Source organism: Pan troglodytes, chromosome 5 (assembly GCF_028858775.2).
Source record: "Pan troglodytes isolate AG18354 chromosome 5, NHGRI_mPanTro3-v2.0_pri, whole genome shotgun sequence".
Classification (NCBI taxonomy): Eukaryota; Metazoa; Chordata; class Mammalia; order Primates; family Hominidae; genus Pan; species Pan troglodytes.
Genome location: NC_072403.2, coordinates 170,418,168 through 170,437,507, shown reverse-complemented (window position 1 = coordinate 170,437,507; position 19,340 = coordinate 170,418,168). Strand labels below are relative to the sequence as shown.

General features: G+C 40.8%; 1 protein-coding gene and 1 long non-coding RNA gene across 11 annotated transcripts in view; one reads left to right on the top strand and one right to left on the bottom strand.

Annotated features, from left to right (window-relative positions):
* TULP4 (TUB like protein 4) overlaps positions 1 to 19,340 on the bottom strand; it is a 277,110-nt gene that overhangs the window by 110,401 nt on the left and 147,369 nt on the right. The window lies entirely within an intron of this gene.
* On the top strand, positions 1,161 to 6,114 carry LOC129144416 (uncharacterized). Its single transcript, XR_008548850.1, has 3 exons — positions 1,161 to 1,549; positions 3,000 to 3,090; positions 5,372 to 6,114. It is a non-coding gene; the product is annotated as an uncharacterized LOC129144416 (long non-coding RNA).

The window sequence follows — 19,340 nt, the reverse complement described above, 5'->3', positions numbered from 1 at the left end:
CTGCTTACTTACTTCAGTACATAGCCTAGAACACCTGTATCAACGGTTCTCTGCTAAGAACTGAAATGTCATCATTCTTTTACATTATACAGTACATTGTACTGTATAATGTTTGGTTTCCCTACCTCAGGCAGGTACACAGGGGCCAGGCACCATCTATAACACACACCTCGGGTAGCTTACTGAGCTCTGTTGCACACATCCACCCAGGTAGGTGTGCGTCTGAGTTGTGAATCTAGCTCAACTAACTGCAGGAAATGAACAAGTAGTTTTAAAACATCACTGCCAAAAAACCAAAGAGTGAAAATAAAACAAATTAAGCATGAGCAAAAACAAGAAAATGGCAGAGGTGACATTTTTTCTACTCCCAGAATGGATTCTTCACCAGCCATATATGGAGTAAATGCAAAGATGATCTGATCAGATCTGACAAGACATTGGCCAAAAAAATAAAATTATCAAGAAAGAAATGACCAAAATGACCATTTTAGATATGGATCTACACACACACACTACACCTTGAGATGTTACTGTATAATAGAATGAATCCATCTGATTGACAAGACATTAAAAATACTGTACTTCACTGACATCTCATGCTTTCACAATTTCTTTTGGGTTGACTGTAATGTATATACTTTTATTGGCACAGTAGTATATAACATATAAATATGGCATTTATTGGGGTGCCTGTTCAACTTTTTTTAACCGACAGGTACTTATTCAAGAAAAGCCTATAAATCATGCCAATGTATAAAAATATCTTTACAATAATGCACTTCAGTAAATTTTTAAACAATTTACAGAAAATGTTTTTTTAATTTGGTAAATTTTATCAAAATGGTAAATCTCAATAAACTGATCACACAGTTAATTCCAAGTTTATTAGTAAACACTTTATCTGGTTAAATGTGATTTGTGTTATGCAATTTTGAGGCAAAACAGACTATTAGACAACAGCCTACAATGGTAGCTAGCACCTTCTCTTGCCTGAACACTGGGATCTGAACAGCTAAGTTAGAATTACCTGAGTGTCATGGGTGACTGGGAAGTTGGAGGCAGAGAGAAGTAAAGTTCTCAAGCTCTTTTAGAGTGTTCTTTCGTCAAAATCCACATGAATGCTAAAGAACTTTGAGTACAGTGTAAGAGTTCCAAGGATGGGGTCTGATGTCAGACAAATGCGTATGAATTCTGGCTGCGGAACTACTAACTTGGGACTTTGAGCAAGTCTCACCCACAAATAGAGAGGTTGTGAGAAATAAAACAAAAACTGTCTGGCACACAGAAAGATTCAATAAGCGTTATGTATGATTATTTTTTACGTAAAGGTACACATATATGAAGTGCCTGATCTCCCAGCAGCTGGACTTGAAATATGCTCTCAGGCAGTATGGTCTGAGGCCAGCATTTACCACCACCAGTAAGTACACTTCACTGATTCTAACTCAAGTGTGGTCCTTGGACTAGCAGCAGCACCTGCGAGCTTGTTAAAATGCAGAACTTCAGGCTCTACTCCAGTTCCAGTGAATCAGGACCTGCATGTGAACAGGTATTTCACATACACATTGAAGTTTTCAAGGCAATGAACTAAAGGAGAACTAAAAGTCCAAATCATTGGCTGTAACATCATGTAAAATGCTGAAACAGAACTCAGCTGAGGATGAATGGCAAGTGCTTCCTTCCTCAGGTCACTGGATTAGCTGTTCAGCATCTGTAAAAACAAGTCAGATGAAAACTGCCAAGGGTTAGCAAGATAAGCCCATAAGGTCATTCACTGCCTAGAAACAACACTTCTTGCCTCTGCCCTTTTTTCTATTACTTCAAAAGTCCTAAAATAAACTACCAATCTTCAGACTCCTCACTACATTAGGATTTAATCTATACAGCTGCAAAACTGAGGCAGAGAAAAGCATCTATTTTATAAGTGAAAACATCAATCCCTGTAAAAGGAAGTTACTGGCAGTTGCATACACCTGTATCCACACAACGTTCACACACATACATACACAAATCCAGGCTCTTTCTCCCTCAGAAAATGTCTGACAACTCTAAGAGAAAAATAACCCGAGCCTCAGACTAATACACTGGCTTGTCACTTAGGGAGTGGCAAAGTCATTTTACCAAAACAAAGCAAATACCAGTACACTGAGAGGTCACATTGGTTTTGTAATTTTGTCAAGGCATTTAAAGATAAGAAAATTCTATTCATGGAAAACAATTTTATTGAATCTATAGTGGTGGTTCTTACAGAAGAACAATTGAATTTTGTACAAATTGCCTTTCCACCTTAACTAATTATACTAAGCTGCTGTCTCCTATGACCACCTCCTCCACCTCAGAAAGTCTTTTTTAAAAATTAGTAAGAAGGGAAAGGCTGGCATTTGCAGCAATGCAGGCCAGTGCTAAACAGAAGCATCCTCTGACTTCATCGTGAGGTGGAGGCCTTCAAAACCCCAGTGGACACAGTAAGTGCCCATGCTCCTTCCTCATAGGGCTCACTCCTTAAGGGTAGTGAACTGGGTGAGGGCTGGAGCTTACTCCAGAGATCACAGTGGGTGGGTGAGGAGGAGGGGGAAAGGGGGGACATTGTGAACTAGCCAACAGGAGCCTGCTTGCTCTGGTTGGTAGCTTGGTTTGGAGAACTGCTAAATCTCTTCCCACACCTTGTATGTACTAGGGGATTTATAGTGCACAGATAGACTAATGACTGTGGGTTCCAAAAGTATCAGCCACAGTACCCGCTGAAAGAGGCAAAAGGCCTATGGCTGGTATGCTGGGGGCACCAGGTACCTGAGGCATCAGCCCTGCACTGCTAGTGTCTATGGGAGAAAGGCCCAGCACAGACCTATTGTTTTATGGTGCTGTCCTCACTGCCTTACAAAACATCTGTATCTATCCTGTTTTCAGCCTTTTTACTTTCAAATTTCCATAATATATGAAAAAATAGGAGGCCATTAATATATTTTATATACCAAAATAAACCTACTATTTTCAATTAGGTAGGAGCTTAAGATTGCCAATCTACAGAAGCTACATCAGAATTTCACCTTGGCCCAGCTCACCTGTAACTCATACCAGCCCCAGGAACAGGTAAATTGGTTTTGCAGGGTTGAGGCTAAAGGATGACACCACTATCAATCACGAAGAGGCTATGTTTTGCTGCAATGACAAACAATGCCCCAGATCTCACTGGCTTAAAATAGCCAAGGCTTATTTTTTAATCATGCTTCATGGCCACGTGGGCCGGCTGAGGCTCTGTTCTACACTATCTTCACTCAGGCACATGAGTGGGAGAGCCTTTAGTACAGGGGTGTCCAATCTTTTGGTTTCCCTGGGCCACACATCAAAAACAATAGCTGATGACAAAAAACAAACAAACAAACAAACAAAACACCTAACAATAGCTGATGACCTAAAAAAAAAATTGCAAAAAAAACTCAATGTTTTAAGAAAGTTTACGAATTTGTGTTGGGCTGCATGAGGCCCACAGGTTGGACAGACTTGCTCTAGTACCTCTTCTGCAGTACCAGGAAGAGGGAGAATGGACACTCAGGCAGAGATTTACAAGGTCTCCACGCATACTCTATTGGACAAGGCCAATTAGCTAAAAACATCTAACCTGACAGGAAAGGAGAAGTGTGATGGTATCCTGTGCCTGGATAGGGGAGAACTAGACAAGTCAGAGTAACAGCACAAGTGACCACATGCTTCCATCCCAGATTCCAGCAGGTACCTGTGACCCTGGCCAGGACTGACCCTTGCCCCTCACTCAAGGGAGTTTCCATAAACTGCTGTCAGATGGACAGATACTTGCTGGTGGTGGTCTTCCAGGGCCATTTCCCATGGATTCCCTCTGGTTGCTCACTACCTGGTTGTCTGTTTCTGCCTAAAATTCACCTTACTATTGAAAATCTCTCTCCTGCTGAGCAAACCTTCTCACCTTCCATAACTGCATCAGCTATTCAATCTCATCATGATCCACTTCCCCACATCCCTAGTTAATGTCATGTAAAACCACGCAGCCTGCCTCTTCCAGCTGCACTCTCATCAGATTACACAGAACAGCCTCCACCGATTTCTCGGGATTCCGAGTGCCAGAACTTGGGGGGAAAGTACATACATTTCTTTAGGGAAGTTAAACCTTTCCTCCTTGTGACTATTTAAATGAAATATCTTAAGTTATATTACAATGTGTATGTATCTGTATAGAAAGCAGCCTAAGAGACATCAATTTGTAAACACTGGTTATTTCTAGGAAGTGGGGTTATGATGGAGTTTTACTTTCTTTTTATGCATTTTACACTTTAAAAATATATATTATTTATATGCTTTCATATATGTAATTACATAAAAATTAGAGAATGCTACATTAAATTCTGTCCATTTGGTATATTTTCTGAGGATCAACTTCATACTAATTAATTCCTTGTATATATATTATTTCCTCCACACTACCTTCTTAAAGTACTGCACCTGAGGTAAGGAAACCAAAAGTTGATTATGTTACTTATTTGATTTGATAAAATGGACCACTGCCTCAAAGAAAACACGCATGGTTTAAGCTCTGTGTAAATATTTCTTCATTGCCTGACTGAATTGCTTTTACGCAAGGGTGATACTAGCCGAGAGAATGCAAGTGACAAGCTGACAAAGAAAGCAGGACAAAAAAGAAGAGCCAACCTGGGTTCTGCCCTCGACATGAGAGAATAGAGGTTGGGGAGAGGAAATACAAAGAACAACAATAATAATAATGGCAGCTAATATTTACTAGGTACAAACACTCTGCTTGGTTCTCTACTAACATTATTGCATATATTTTCTCATTGAACTACGAAGATTATTCAAAATAGCAGAACTATTTTCCCTACTTTTAGCACTGAGAAAACTGAGGCACAGGAAAATTTCATAATCACAGCTGTTAAATGGTGGAGCCAGGCAATCTGGGTCAAGAGCTCATGGCCCTTAGCATTACACTAACTCACTCGACATCGTATTTCATATTAACTCTAGGAGGACTGTGCAACGTATAAAAATACCAAACCATAGCAAAATCCAGCATAAAACAGAATTGTAGTACATCTTTGAAAAATGACAGACTTCTAAACTTTGAGGCAACGGAAAAAAAATCAAAGAAAAACAGGCTCAACTAGAACTGCATAAATTTAGGTCTGTGGTAGACACTCGTTGTTTCCACATGTTCCCACTCTTGGCTTCCACAACAGAAACAGTGACCCCTAGTCCATCCCAGGTGCTTCTGCCATGACCCCCCCCCCCCCCCGCCCATCACTTTACTTCAGGGCCAGCCAGCTACATGGAGGACTATGACTCAGGCCAGCCAATCAGGTCTTCCTTTTTTTTTTTTTTTTTTTAGACAGAGTTTTGCTCTTGTTGCCCAGGCTGGAGTGAAATGGCACGCTCTCAGCTCACCACAACCTCCGCCTCCCAGGTTCAAGCAATTCTCCTGCCTCAGCCTCCTGAGTAGTTGGGATTACAGGCAAGTACCACCATGCCCAGCTAATTTTTGTATTTTTAGTAGAGACGGGGTTTCTCCATGCTGGTCAGGCTGGTCTCAAACTCCCGACCTTAGGTGATCCACCTTCCTCAGCCTCCCAAAGTGCTGGGATTACAGGCATGAGCCACCGTGCCCGGCCAGGTCTTCCATACTTCTACTGACAGTGACTGTTCCAAGGAGTGAGCCACTGGAATCACTGCTGAAATTTTACAGATCAACCCAGGGAAACATGGGATGGTATGGTTTGAATATTTGTCCCCTCCAAAACTCATGATGAAATGTAATCCCCTGATATGATTTGGATTTGTGTCCCCGCCCAAATCTCATGTCAAATTGGAGGAGGGACCTGGTGGGAGGTGACTGGATCATGGGGGTGGATTTCCCTCTTGCTGTTCCCATGACAGTGAGTGAGTTCTCACAAGATCTGATGATTTAAATGTGTGTGGCACTTCCTGCTTGGCTCTCTCTCTTCTACCACGTGAAGAACCTTCCTTCCCCTTTGCCTTCCAACTGCATGATTTCAAGTATCCTGAGGCCTCCCAGTCATCCTTCCTATTAAGCCTGTGGAATTGTGAGGCAATTAAATCTCTTTTCTTCATAAATTACCCTGCCTCAGGTAGTTCCTTTTTTTTTTTTTTTTTTTTTTTTTTGAGACAGAGCCTTGCTCAGTTGCCCAGGCTGGAGTGCAGCAGCACAATCTGGGTTCACTGCAAGCTCCGCCTCCTGGGTTCACGCCATTCTCCTGCCTCAGCCTCCCGAGCAGCTGGGACTAGAGGCGCCTGCCACCACGTCCAGCTAATTTTTTTTTTGTATTTTTAGTAGAGACAGGGTTTCACCATGTTAGCCAGGATGGTCTCGATCTCCTGACTTCGTGATCTGCCCGCCTCAGCCTTCCAAAGTGCTGGGATTACAGGTGTGAGCCACCGCGCCCAGCCATGCAGGTAGTTCTTTATAGCAGTATAACAATGGAAGTAATACAGAAAATCAGTACCAGGAGTGGGGCATTGCTATGAAGATACCTGAAAATGTGGAAGCGACTTCGAAACTGGGTAATAGGCAGAGGTTAGAACAGTTTGGAGGGCTCAGAAGACAGGAGGATTGTGGGAAAGTTTGGAACTTCCTAGAGACTTGCTCAACAGTTTTAACCAAAATGCTGATAGTGATACCGACAATAAAATCCAGGCTGAGGTTGTCTCAGATGGAGATGAAGAACTTACTGGGAAATGGAGCAAAGGTAACTCTTGCTATGCTTTAGCAAAGAGACTGGAGGCATTGTGCCTCTGCTCTAGGGAACTGTGGAACTTTGAATTTGAGAGAGATGATTAGGGTATCTGCCAGAAGAAATTTCTAAGCAGCAAAGCAGTCAAGATGTAGCCTGGCTGCTCCTAACAGCATGAAGTCATATGTGTTCATAAAAAGATGGTCTGAAAATGGAACTTATGTTTAAAAGGGAAGCAGAGCATAAAAGTTTGGAAAATTGCAGTCTGGCCATGTGGTAGAAAGGAAAAACCCATTTTCTGGGGAGAAATTCAAGATGCCAGCTATAGAAATTTGCATAAGTAAAGAGGAGCTGAATGTTAATCGCCAAGACGATGGGGAAAATGTCTCCAGGTCATTTCAGATATTTTCCCTGCAGCCTGTCCTATCACAGCTCTGGAGGCCTAGGAAGAAAAAATGAATTAGTGGGCTGGGCCCAGGGTCCCTGCTGCTCTGTGCAGCCTTACGACATGGCACCCTGTGTCCCAGCCACTCTAGCTCCAGTTATAGCTAAAAGGGGCCAAGGTACAGCTCAGGCTGTTGCTTCAGAGGGAACAAGCCCCAAGCCTCAGTAGCTTCTATATGATGTTGGGCCTATGGGTGCACAGAAGCCAATAGCTGAGGTCTGGAAACCTCTGCCTAGATTTCAGAGGATGTATGGAAATGCCTGGATGTCCAGGGAGAAGTCTGCTGCAGGAGTGGAGCCCTTATGGAGAACCTTTACTAAGGCAATGTGAGGGGAAATGTGGGGTTGGAGCCCACACAGAGTCCCCACTGGGGCACTGCCTGGTGAAGCTGTGAGAAGAGGGCCACCATCCTCTAGACCCCAGAATGGTAGGTCCACCGACAGCTTGTACCATGTACCTGAAAAAGCCACAGACACTCAACACCAGTCCATGAAAGCAGCCATGGGGGCTGTACCCTACAGAGCCACAGGGGCAGACCTGCCCAAAGCCTTGGGAGCCCACCTCTTGCATCAGCATGCCCTGGATATGAGACATGGAGTCAAAGGAGATTATTTTGGAGCTTTAAGATTTAATGGCTGTTCTGCTGGGTTTCAGTCTTGCATGGGGCCTGTAGCCCCTTTGTTTTGGCCAATTTTTCCCATTTGGATCAAGAGCATTTACCCAATAAATGTACCCCCACTGTATCTTGGAAGTAACTCACTTGTTGTTGATTTTTTTTTTTTAATACAGACAGAGTCTCACTCTGTCACCCCGGCTGGAGTGCCTGTAATCCTAGCTATTCAGGAGGCTGAGGCAGGAGAATCGCTTGAACCCAGAAGGTGGAGGTTGCAGCAAGCCGAGATCACGCCACTGCACTGCAGCCTGGCAATGGAGCGAGACTCCATCTCCAAAAAAAAAAAAAGAAATACAAATTTAAACAATAGGTACAATGGCAGTGTAGGAAGGTGGCGGTGTACCCAGCATTCAATCCCAAAATGCTTCACCACTCAGCCACCATAGTCCCCTCAAAATCCCCTTCGTCTGCCTCTGCTGATTTCCACCCCTTGTAGTCAGCATCAGCTGTGTGACCTGAGGCTGGCCCCTGAGATGTGAGCAGATATCTGCTGACACCACCCTATCCTGCTTTCTCCTGCCTTTAACACTATGGTCGAGCTATGGCAGTCATCTTGTGATTATGAGAAAAAAGCCGGGAGAATCAGAGATGCTGCCTCGAGCTTATGACAAATGGTAGCAGCCACCTGCCTCTGGGCTTCCTATTATGTGATTCAAATTCCTATTTGCATAAGCTACAGGTAGGCAAATATTCTGTTACTTCATGATATGGTTTGGCTGTGTCTCCACCCAAATCTCATCTTGAATTCCCATGTGTTGTGGGAGGGACCTAGTGGGAGGTAACAGAATCATGGGGGCAGAATCATGGGGGCAGTTCTTTCCCATGCTGTTGTCGTGATAGTGAATAAGTCTCATGAGATCTGATGGTTTTAAAAAGATTAGTTCCCCTGCACAAGCTCTCTCTCTTTGCTTGCTGCCATCCATGTAAGACATGACTTGCTCCTCCTTGCCTTCTGCTGTGATTGTGAGGCCTCCCTAGCCATGTGGAATTGTAAGTCCATTAAACCTTTCTTTTGTAAACTGCCCAGTCTAGGGTATGTCTTTCGTTTTCAGCAGCATGAGAACGAACTAATACATTTCATTCATTTAACAGCGTGAAAATGGACTAATATACTTCATAACATTTAACATTATTTACTAAGTGCCTGCCACATTCCAGGCACTAAGAAAAAAGAAGTGAGCAAAGCAGAAAAGACCAGCTCTGGTGTGGCTTCCTTACATCTCAGAGGAAAGCATGCTTAGCCACTACAGGTAACATTAGGTGGCTCTCCATAAGTAAAATGAATGACAATAACAACACAAAGTTATTGTAAGATATAACAGCCATATCTGATGCTAGCAAAGACATGATAAAACTTCTGTCTTCAAATACAGCAGTAAGCAAACAGGTGGCATGTACCAAAGTAGCCCGTCCCTATTCACAATTCATTCTCCTTAATTGAGGGATTCCATGTTTATTACACTAGGTATGAAAAGTCATTTGAAAGCCCCTGCCACTCAGACTGCCCAGTCTATTTTAAATTTTGTCTTAGTGAAAAATGTCACTGCTAAGAGAAAAATACTTTAAAAATTAGTCACCAACTTTGCCTTTGTAGGTTTGAATTCACTAAGAGCACCCTCATACACTACAGTTGATAATAAACCATGGTTAACAATGAACTGGCCTAAGTCATGGCTCCCTGCCTTTGCCCTGGGTGACACGATGCACTCTACACATACAATTATTAAAACAAAAGACAAGAACAGCTAATGACCTTGCTATATACAATGGCTGGTTATTCAGTTTTTCAAGATACACACATGCTACTCCACTTCATAAAGTATTTCCTTATGGCTTTTATTTGAAATTTTACAAAAGGAAATAAATAACACCCATCCCTTACCTGCCCCCCAAACACTACACTGTATAAGAAAGAAATCCTTATGACATTAAAGTTGTGTCATTCTACTATTATTTCAAATGTTTTCATTTTATTTCTTCATTTTCATCTTATTATTATTATTTTTTAGAGTTGGAGTCTCACTCTGTTGCCCAGGCTGAAGTGCAGTGGCACAATCATAGCTCAGTGCAGCCTCAAACCCTTGGGCTCAAGCAATTCTCCCGCCTCAGCCTTCCAGACTACAGGTTCAGACCCCCACATCTAATTTTTTTACTTTTTATAGAGACAGAGTCTTACTATGCTGTCCAGGCTGGCCTCAAGCTATGCTCCCACCTTGGTGGCCCAAAGTGTTGGGATTACAGGCGTGAGCCACTGTGCCTGGCCTTTATTCCTATTTTAAAACAAACATAGGGCCCATGCAAAATAAGCAAATATGTTCATTGAGTAAAATTCTTTGTTCTTGAGACTTCAATTTCCATGACACCACTGAAGAGTGCTTTTCTCCTTCACGTCATATGACTCTTCAATTATTTGGTACACAGGCTTCGTTCGATCTTAGCATTGTTCACTCCTTTTCCTGTTGTGATTTGCTTGTCCTATCTATTGAGCAAAGTAGTAACTTCCTTATCTAGGAGACTCTTGTATGGACCACGCTCTATAAATGGCCTCTGAAAATACTTCTAGTTACAAATTGGAATCCAGTTTTTCTTTTTTAATTCGAAGATGCTAACAAATCACTAAAAACAAAACGTTGTAAATATCTATCAATATATGGCTGAATAATTAAATAATGATATATCCATTCATCTGAATAACACTCTTTTTCTTTTTTTTTTTTTAAGATCTGCTAAGAAAGTAGTTCGCATACAATTAGGTAGAGGTAAAAAAGCAAGCTACAGACCAGATATACTATGATTCAGTTTCATTTTTTAAAAAAGCTGGATACATTTATGTATATAATTGTGTTTTCTGCCCGTTTTTATATGTGCAAAATAGTTCATAGAGAATACCAAACTGTTAATGGTTGATTCTTTGGATACTAGAGAAGTTATATCATTTTATATACTTTTTTATCCTTTGACTTTCTCACTGTGCACATAAATGACTTACGTAATTTAAATTTTTTTTTTTTTTTTTGAGACGGAGTCTCACTCTGTCGTCCAGGCTGGAGTGCAATGGTGCAATCTCGGCTCACTGCAACCTCCGCCTCCTGGCAGGAGAATCACTTGAACCCACACCCGGCTAACTTTTATATTTTTAGTAGAGATAGGGTTTCACCATGTTAGCCAGGGTGGTCTTGAACTCCTGACCTCAGGTGACCCACCCGCCATCAAATAAAACTACCTAGCATAACTGCTGGCTCATATGACATAAATTTGATTAACCAGGCTTTACTTTACAATAGATATTCTAACCTCAAACCAAAGGGTCTCTCTGCAAATGATGTCTGGGAGGAATGACTGGGCCAGGTCCACAATGAGAACACAGGAGCTGTGTCAAAAGCCCTCTTTGCCAGCTCAAAGGAAAAAGGCACACCACATGATTCACATGCCCTTTCACAGCATTTTGCAATAAATTAATTAAAACCTTAGAAAAAAATTGTACAAAATCCTGAAATCCACTTCTATTGATCTCCACATCAAAATACAAATTTTAAACGTATATGATTAAAAAAAAAAGTATGCTGTCTCATTTTTATCTCAGAGAAAAGTTGCCTTTTATGAATTTTTGTTTGTTTGTTTGTTTTGAGAGAGAGAGAGAGAGAGAAAGTCTTACTCTGTCACCCAGGATGTGGAGTGCAGTGATGCAATCTCGGCTCACTGCAACATCCACCTCCCAGGCTCAAGCAGTCCTACCACTTCAGCCTCCCAAGTAGCTGGGAACATAAGGTGCATACCACCACGCCCGGCTAATTTTTGTATTTTTTGTAGAGAAGGGGTTTCACCCATTTTTCCCAGGGTGGTCTCAAACTCCTGAGCTTAAGCAATCCATCTGCCTCAGCCTCCCAAAGTGCTGGGATTACAGGCATGAGCCACCATACCTGGTGCCTTTTATAAATTTTGTGATAAAATTAAATCCTTTGCCTATCAAGATACTTTAAGCAAAAACATATACCTGGCAAAATTATGAAACTGTTGTTTATTCTGGTTTGTAGTTCCACTATAAATCAGTACACCACATCACATTGAGTTGGGACAGTCATTTTCAAAACTCAGACAAGGAATCAGAGAGAAATGAAACCTGGACAGACTAACAACGGTAAATCACTGTGTCCACCATGGCAGCTACCCGTGGTGGGAGGTGCCATCTCTGCTGTCACCACAGAGTGCTTCTGCAGAACCCAGGGACACACTGGGATCCACTCTGGTCTGTGTCATATTCTTCTTTTGTGAGATTTCAATTATGCCACTAATTGGCCATAATTTAAGGTTAACTTACTTTGATGTCTTCAAAAAGTTATATTTTTAAACAGTAAGTTTATTTTTCAAGTGATTGATTTGTTAAACAATAATATAACTATACCTGTGCAGGATACCTATGATGCAGGCATTTTTTTTTTTTTCCATTAGAAAATGAGCAGATTATTAGGCCGGGCACGGTGGCTCACGCCCGTAATCCCAGCACTTTGGGAGGCCAAAGCAGGTGGATCATGAGGTCAGGAGATCAAGACCATCCTGGCTAACACGGTGAAACCCCATCTCTACTAAAACTACAAAAAATTAGCCAGGCGTTGTGATGGGCGCCTCTAGTCTCAGCTACTCAGGAAGCTGAGGCAGGAGAATGGTGTGAACCCGGGAGGCGGAGCTTGCAGTGCGTTGAGATCACCCCACTGCACTCCAGCCCGGGCGACAGAGCGAGACTCCGTCTCAAAAAAAAAAAAAAAAAGAAAAAGAAAAACGAGCAGATTATTTTTCTCTAAACAATGTATGTAAGTTCAATTTTATTACCAATCTTCTATAGAAACAAAATTACATGGTTAATTATTTGCTAGTTAAGCATAGAAATTACTTTCTTGTGCTATATGAATTAGAGCCTGGCAATCTGCTAAAATAAAAATAAAATAGAAAAAGATGAGATTACTCTGGCTAAACCATTTTAGATACTTGAATCTCTTAAAGCACACTTTTCTCTCAGTAACTATGTTAATATGTACTAAATAAGACAGTAGAACTGATTAGCTGTTCTACTGTCTTATTTGCAATTAGAATTCACTTGTTGGAGAAGTCTGAGTTACACTTACTTTCACAAATATGAATTTAGCTATGAAAACTAAGTTAAATTTGCAAAGACTCATTGAAGGCAAGTCACTAAAAAGGTTTCACTTGAATTAAGAGAGGAAATGTAAAAAATTAGAGATAATAATCTTAAGAGGCAGTGCACACTACTTAGCTTCCATTTCCAGGTGGCTTTAGAGTCTTGCTCATCAGAAACAGTTGTAACCATTTAAATTGTACACAAAAACTTGACACAGGTGAATTGCATAATGTGAATTAGCTTTAAGTTAAAAAAGAAGCCACAATGTATGTGTGTGTGCATGCACATGTAAAAAAAGACAACCTGAAATCCCATGAGAACCTTTAGTAAAATATTGGCAGTGTCATGTTTTACAGCAAGTAGAACATGCCTTGGATGATGGAAAACACACCATGGTATCCATGAAGTCAGCATAAGAAAAAACTATTTACTGATCAGGCTGCTACTTAAATTATGCTTTAAGTTAAAGTAAAACGTATAAGGTGTTTATGCATTATTTTAAAATGATTTCCTATTATAATCAATTTTTCTTCCTTTTTTTTAGATTAATCAGCCACTGTACAGTCCCAATTTCCTCAAATTAGGACATTTATTACAGCACGTTGTGTTGTAGAACGTCATGAAATTTTAAGATAGATATACGGGACTGACAGATCGTCATCTAATACTTAAGGCCTCTACCAGTTTGGATGTTCCTGACCAGCAGTGGTCTCAAGTTTAGATCTGCACTTTGACATTAATACAAGAAGCTTGTATTGAGAGCTTTAATTGACAGATCTATAAAAACAGCCATCACACTTACAGTGCTGCTGTGGTCCCTGGGCCACAGCTTCTCTTTTCTGAGGACTGGGGAGCAGCACTGTGGGCCCACACACTCACCCACTCTCTCAACTGCATGGTATGCAGTTTCCCCCCTAATTTTATCATCTATTTTTATGTTTTTCCATTTTGACTACTTTATCCTAATTTTTCTCACCTGTTTATTTCTGTCAATCGCTTTGACAGAAATAAACAGAAAATATACTAATTCTCTGACAATTTTCAAAGTTCTAGAAACAGCTAACACTGTGTACTAGATAGACATTCTAACAACTTCCCAGGCATGAATTCATTCAGTTCTCACAATTACCTTATGAGATAGAAGCTATTATTGTCCCCATTTTACAAATATAGATAGAGAAAACAGAGAGGTTTAGTAACTTAGCTAAAGTTGTTCAGCTAGCAAGTGGTAGAGTCATATTTCTAATCCAGGCAGTCTGTTTTATGCCTCTGTACTTAAACACTATGGTATACTGCCTTTCTAGTTAAGGAAAATCTGATCTGAATTCTGTGACTATATTAAATTACAGTCAAGGAATTAAAGAGTCCTTCTTACATATAACAGTTACAATTATAACATTATTTTGTAAAAAAAATAGATATATAGTAAGGAGTAAAAAGAAAATTTATTACATTGCCTCTGTTAGCACCTTATGCAAGTTTTATTCTTTGAAACAGGGCTACAGTATATATCTATTAGTACTCTATAAATTTCATTTTGTCACCATGAAAGACTGGATGTCCTTCAAATTATTTTAAATTAATATGGCTTTACTTGTTAAATTTTGAGTAATGACCCCTTTATTAAGGTTTCAGTACTGAAATTTCAAATTTATTATTCTAATTCAGAAACCAACCTTACCTGAAATTTGTAATAAAACATATAATTAATAGGAGTCTGATCTGAGAGTTATGAATAGGTTTAAATAAAAAAAATTTAGGGTGAGTATCTCAGCTAGCCAATTGCAGTCTTTAAAATCAAGAGGCAAGGCATAGTGGCTCACACTTGTAATCATAGCACTTTGGGAGGCTGAGGTGTGAGGATCACTTGAGTCCAAGAGTTCAAGATCAGCCTGAGCAACAAAGTGAGACCCTGTCTCTACAAAAAATTTAAAAATTATCTGGGTGTGGTGGTGCACACTTGTAGTCCCAGTTATTCAGGAGGTGGATGCAGGAGGATTGCTTGAGCTTAGGAGTTCAAGGCCGCAGTGCACTATGATCACACTACTGTGCTCCAGCCTGGGTGACAAAGTGAGACTTTTTCTCAAAAAAAAAAAAAAAAAAAAAAAAGATATTCCACATTTGTAGACTTTTCCTGACATAAGCTGAGCTGCATGTCATCATATCTGATGGCAAGACTATTTTGGAGAAGAGACGGTAAAAGTTATAAGGAACTTAAAAAAAAAAACCCAGGAAACTTACATACCACACACTGTAATAAATTATATGTATATAAAACATGTATATTTGTATATATTGTACATGTATAATTATATTTTATATATATGTATATAATTATATGTGTACATATGTACATACTGCGTATAATACTGGTTGAATCCTCACAACCCCTTGACACAGATAGTATCACCACTTCACCGAAGAATCTGAGGTTCAAAGAGTAGCCTGACAAAGGTGACGCATTTATTCGCCTGAAAGCCAGGATGTGCAGCCAGAGTCTGCTGACTCCAGAGCTCTTTCTGCCACAAAATGCTGCTTATTGGGACCAAAATGCTTCTCTGTGGACTATCATCTATGGTACAACCTAACTAAAGGGCACCACGCTGGACGCCCTGACTGCAGAGAAATTATACATAATAGTAGCCAGATGTAAAAGAAAGTCAGCAAGATGAGTCTTTGAATGTTTTACTTGTAATAAATTGTCATCATAAGCTCCTGATATTTTGATATTTTTATCAAGATGGTACTTTCGGTGAGTGTGGAGGGAGAAAGCCAATAGGTGACCATGCACTCTTTCTATTTTTCTTGGTAATTACTGAATGGTATACTCAGTAACGGGAACCTACATTCACGGCATCAACACACTGACGTGGGCGAGGATAACTTCTTTCCAGATAAAAGCATCAGGTCATTTGCCTTAGTCGACTAACTCTTAACTTAATTAAAAGCCCGACTTTGGGATTGGGAGATAGAATCTGACATTTCTTTGGAACTTCTAAAGCTACCTCTGGGAAGTTTTCCAAGCAGATCATTTGATTTTGCAGTCACTTTGTGTTACAGCCAATCCAGATATTTATGAGATAAGCCCTTCACACTATCCTCTGAACCAACAATCTCCTTGTCCCACAAGTCCCTCAATATCTTGCTCCTAGAGTCTTTCAGCTGTTACCAGCAAGGGCGAGTTCAGGTCTGAGGCCTCTGACTAACACGGAGTCACTCCTCATGCCTAGTTGGGGTTATAATGTCACCTCAAACCCAATTTAGACAGCTGGCTAATCACCTGTCAAACAAATTCAAATACTTGGCCTCAGGAAAGGATCAACCACTGCCAACTAATAAAAAGATATAAAAACAAATGCTGGCTGGGCATGGTGGCTCACGCCTGTAATCCTAGCACTTTGGGAGGCTGAGGAGGGTGGATCATGAGGTCAGGAGATCAAGATCATCCTGGCTAACACAGTGAAACCCTGTCTCTACTAAAAATACAAAAAAATTAGCCGGGTGGGGTGGTGGGTGCCTGTAGTCCCAGCTAGTCGGGAGGCTGAGGCAGGAGAATGGCGTGAACCCAGGAGGTGGAGCTTGCAGTGAGCTGAAATAGCGCCACTACACTCCAGCCTGGGTCGCAGAGCGAGACTCTGTCTCAGGAAAAAAAAAAAAAAAAAGCTAAACAGGCATGTGGTTCTTACACAAAGTCAAATTTTCTAAATTAAATTACCTTGTCATAACGTCTACTACATTATGGTAATAAAAATGAATAAAAGAATTGGCTTTACATGCTAGAGAAATTTCCATTTGGAATATTCGAGATGCCATATTGCAAAGAAACAAAATATTACTGTAATTAAAGGCTAAGAAAGAGCTCACAGAGCTTCACTAATGTTTCCCCCATCCCACCAACCTGACTGGGCAGTCACAGATAGACTCACCTCCTCCAGCCACAGTCTTGGGATAATGTTACACTCTTTGGTATAAAGTCTGTACTATTAACTTCCTGCCAAATCCAACTACTTTACTCTCATTTTCTTCCAAAACCTTATCCAAGCCACATTCAACTCCTGGAAGACAGTCATCCCTAGCCTAACAAGTGTGTCCATCTAATCAGCCCTGCTGAAAGTCATCATTTAATCGCAAAGACCAAATACAAATTCCCTTTGGTGGTCTGCAGTCACCACACTACCTCCCATTATGCCCAGCTGGCAAGTGACCACAGACCATGTGCCCCGAGAAGCTGGCCCAGGTTTTTAGCCAGGCTCAGCCTTCACACAGAGAATGGCCTGACTCGCTCTCCTGCATCCCTCAAGCTCTTTCAAGTCCAGTTTAATGCCAGCTCCCAATCGCTGTGGACTCACCTGGGGTGGGCTAGTTTTCTGTCCATTCTAGAATCCTAAGGGCACATTTCTATTCCCTTTATAAGGTTCATCTCCTTATAGTTATCCACAACCTTGAAAATGGGCAACTACCTCAACTTGAATGATGTAAATCCATACCTTGATAGTATTAGCTAAAAAATGGGTGACACTAATTGTTGTGTGTGCCACTTTTACTTTTATCATTGCATTATAATTCTCACAACAGTACCATAGAAGTAGATATAATCATCCCACGTTACAGCAGAGAAACTGAATGTAAGATTTCATAACATTTACCAACTATTACTCTCCTCACCTCTTGACACCTCTAGGAATGTGTACTGGGCAGGTGGAGCTTTGTGAGAGCAGGGAGGCATACAGTAGTGAGAAGCACCCCAGTCTGAAGTCAAAAGGCTGAATTTCAAGTCCAGGCCCCGCATCTTAATGGCCATGGGACTTTGAGGAGGATGCACAGCAGAATGGTCTAAGGCAAGAGGGGTTGCATTCTGGTGCCAGGTTCAACAAGATTTGTCAAACTGCTCCAGCAAATGCTTCTTATGACCCACGGCTAAATTGGCTGTGACCTTGATCCTTGAACCTGAGTTCTCATTCCATTTTTGGCACAGCACTAATTCGCCTCTCAGGATCTCCTTTTTGACTTTCCAAGATTAATGGCATTTATTATGATATTTGACTCAGTTATGTGAAAAGGGCATTGCTCTAATTAATATGTCAACCCTTGCTGTAATGACAACTAAATTTCTCAAATAAATGCCAGAGTTAACTATCTACAAGTCTCATGGCTTACAAAGAGATTACCAAAGCTGAGACAGGAAATTACCATTTCTCCAGGCTTACTAAGTGGCTCATCCCCTGAGTTATTTAAAGTACCTCATTTAAAGACACATGATTTAAGGTATCTCATTTCATCCTTACTACACACCTGTGAGGTCAACCTTATCTATTAATCACCATCCTTTCAAAGGTGAGAACCTGACTCAGTGATTGAAGGTAATTTCACCAAAATGAACTAGCAAATAGGCAAGCCAAGGATTCAATCCCAGTCTGCTGGACTCCAAAGTTTTCTCACCCTCGCTGCTGCTTGGAGGAGCATGGCAAATGGCAAAAAAGCAAAGAGGACACAGCTCATTATCCACTTGGAGGAAGATATCTATAATGTTGGAAGGTTTGTTTTCCCGCTCAATTATGAAGCAATTACAACGATGAGAAAAAGTCTTCCTAATGTCACAGGGTACCAAAACCCATTCCTTGCCCTCTACTTCTCAAGGAGGTAAAGGATGATGTCAGCAGGCACAGGGACCCTGGATAAAGCCCAAAACAAAATAGACAGATACAGACAGATCAGTTTTTCCCAATCGCAGAGCAGTCGGTCAGTCAGATGCAGTCCCAGAAATCTGTTTCTTAAGGTTTTACTCATGACAGTTAGTTTAATACAAGTGATCATAATGACTCCTCTGGGAGACCATCATGCCAAACCTCAAGCCAAAGCAATGCACCTACCTCCTCCCCATACTCCTGGCTGCTTTTTCTAGAAACAGGTCAACATGAATGTTTATTACGCCAGATGTCAAAGATAATGAAAACAGCATGTTCCCTCCCTAAAAGAGCTCACTGTCTAGTAAGAGAGACATACCTGGAAAAAACAACAACAACAATAACAAAAAAACAATAACAACTGCATTGCACACAATTAAATGTGATGGTCCCAAATCCAAGTAAACACAAATGATTAAGAGAAAATTCATTTACCTGAGGTTTCATTAAGAGAAGCTATGTATTCATAATTTGAGCTTTTAGAAAAATAAATGAAACTATTGTCATTACTGAAGAATAAATACACCTGAATTGGTCTTCTTAGCTAGGTAGCCATTTACTTCTATAGTTCATAATGCAAAATCCACCCTACACAGCCAGTCATTTCTCCTCCACACTCTAAAACACAATCCGCAATTCTAATGACCATCAAGCCTACAAAGGAGAAGAAAAT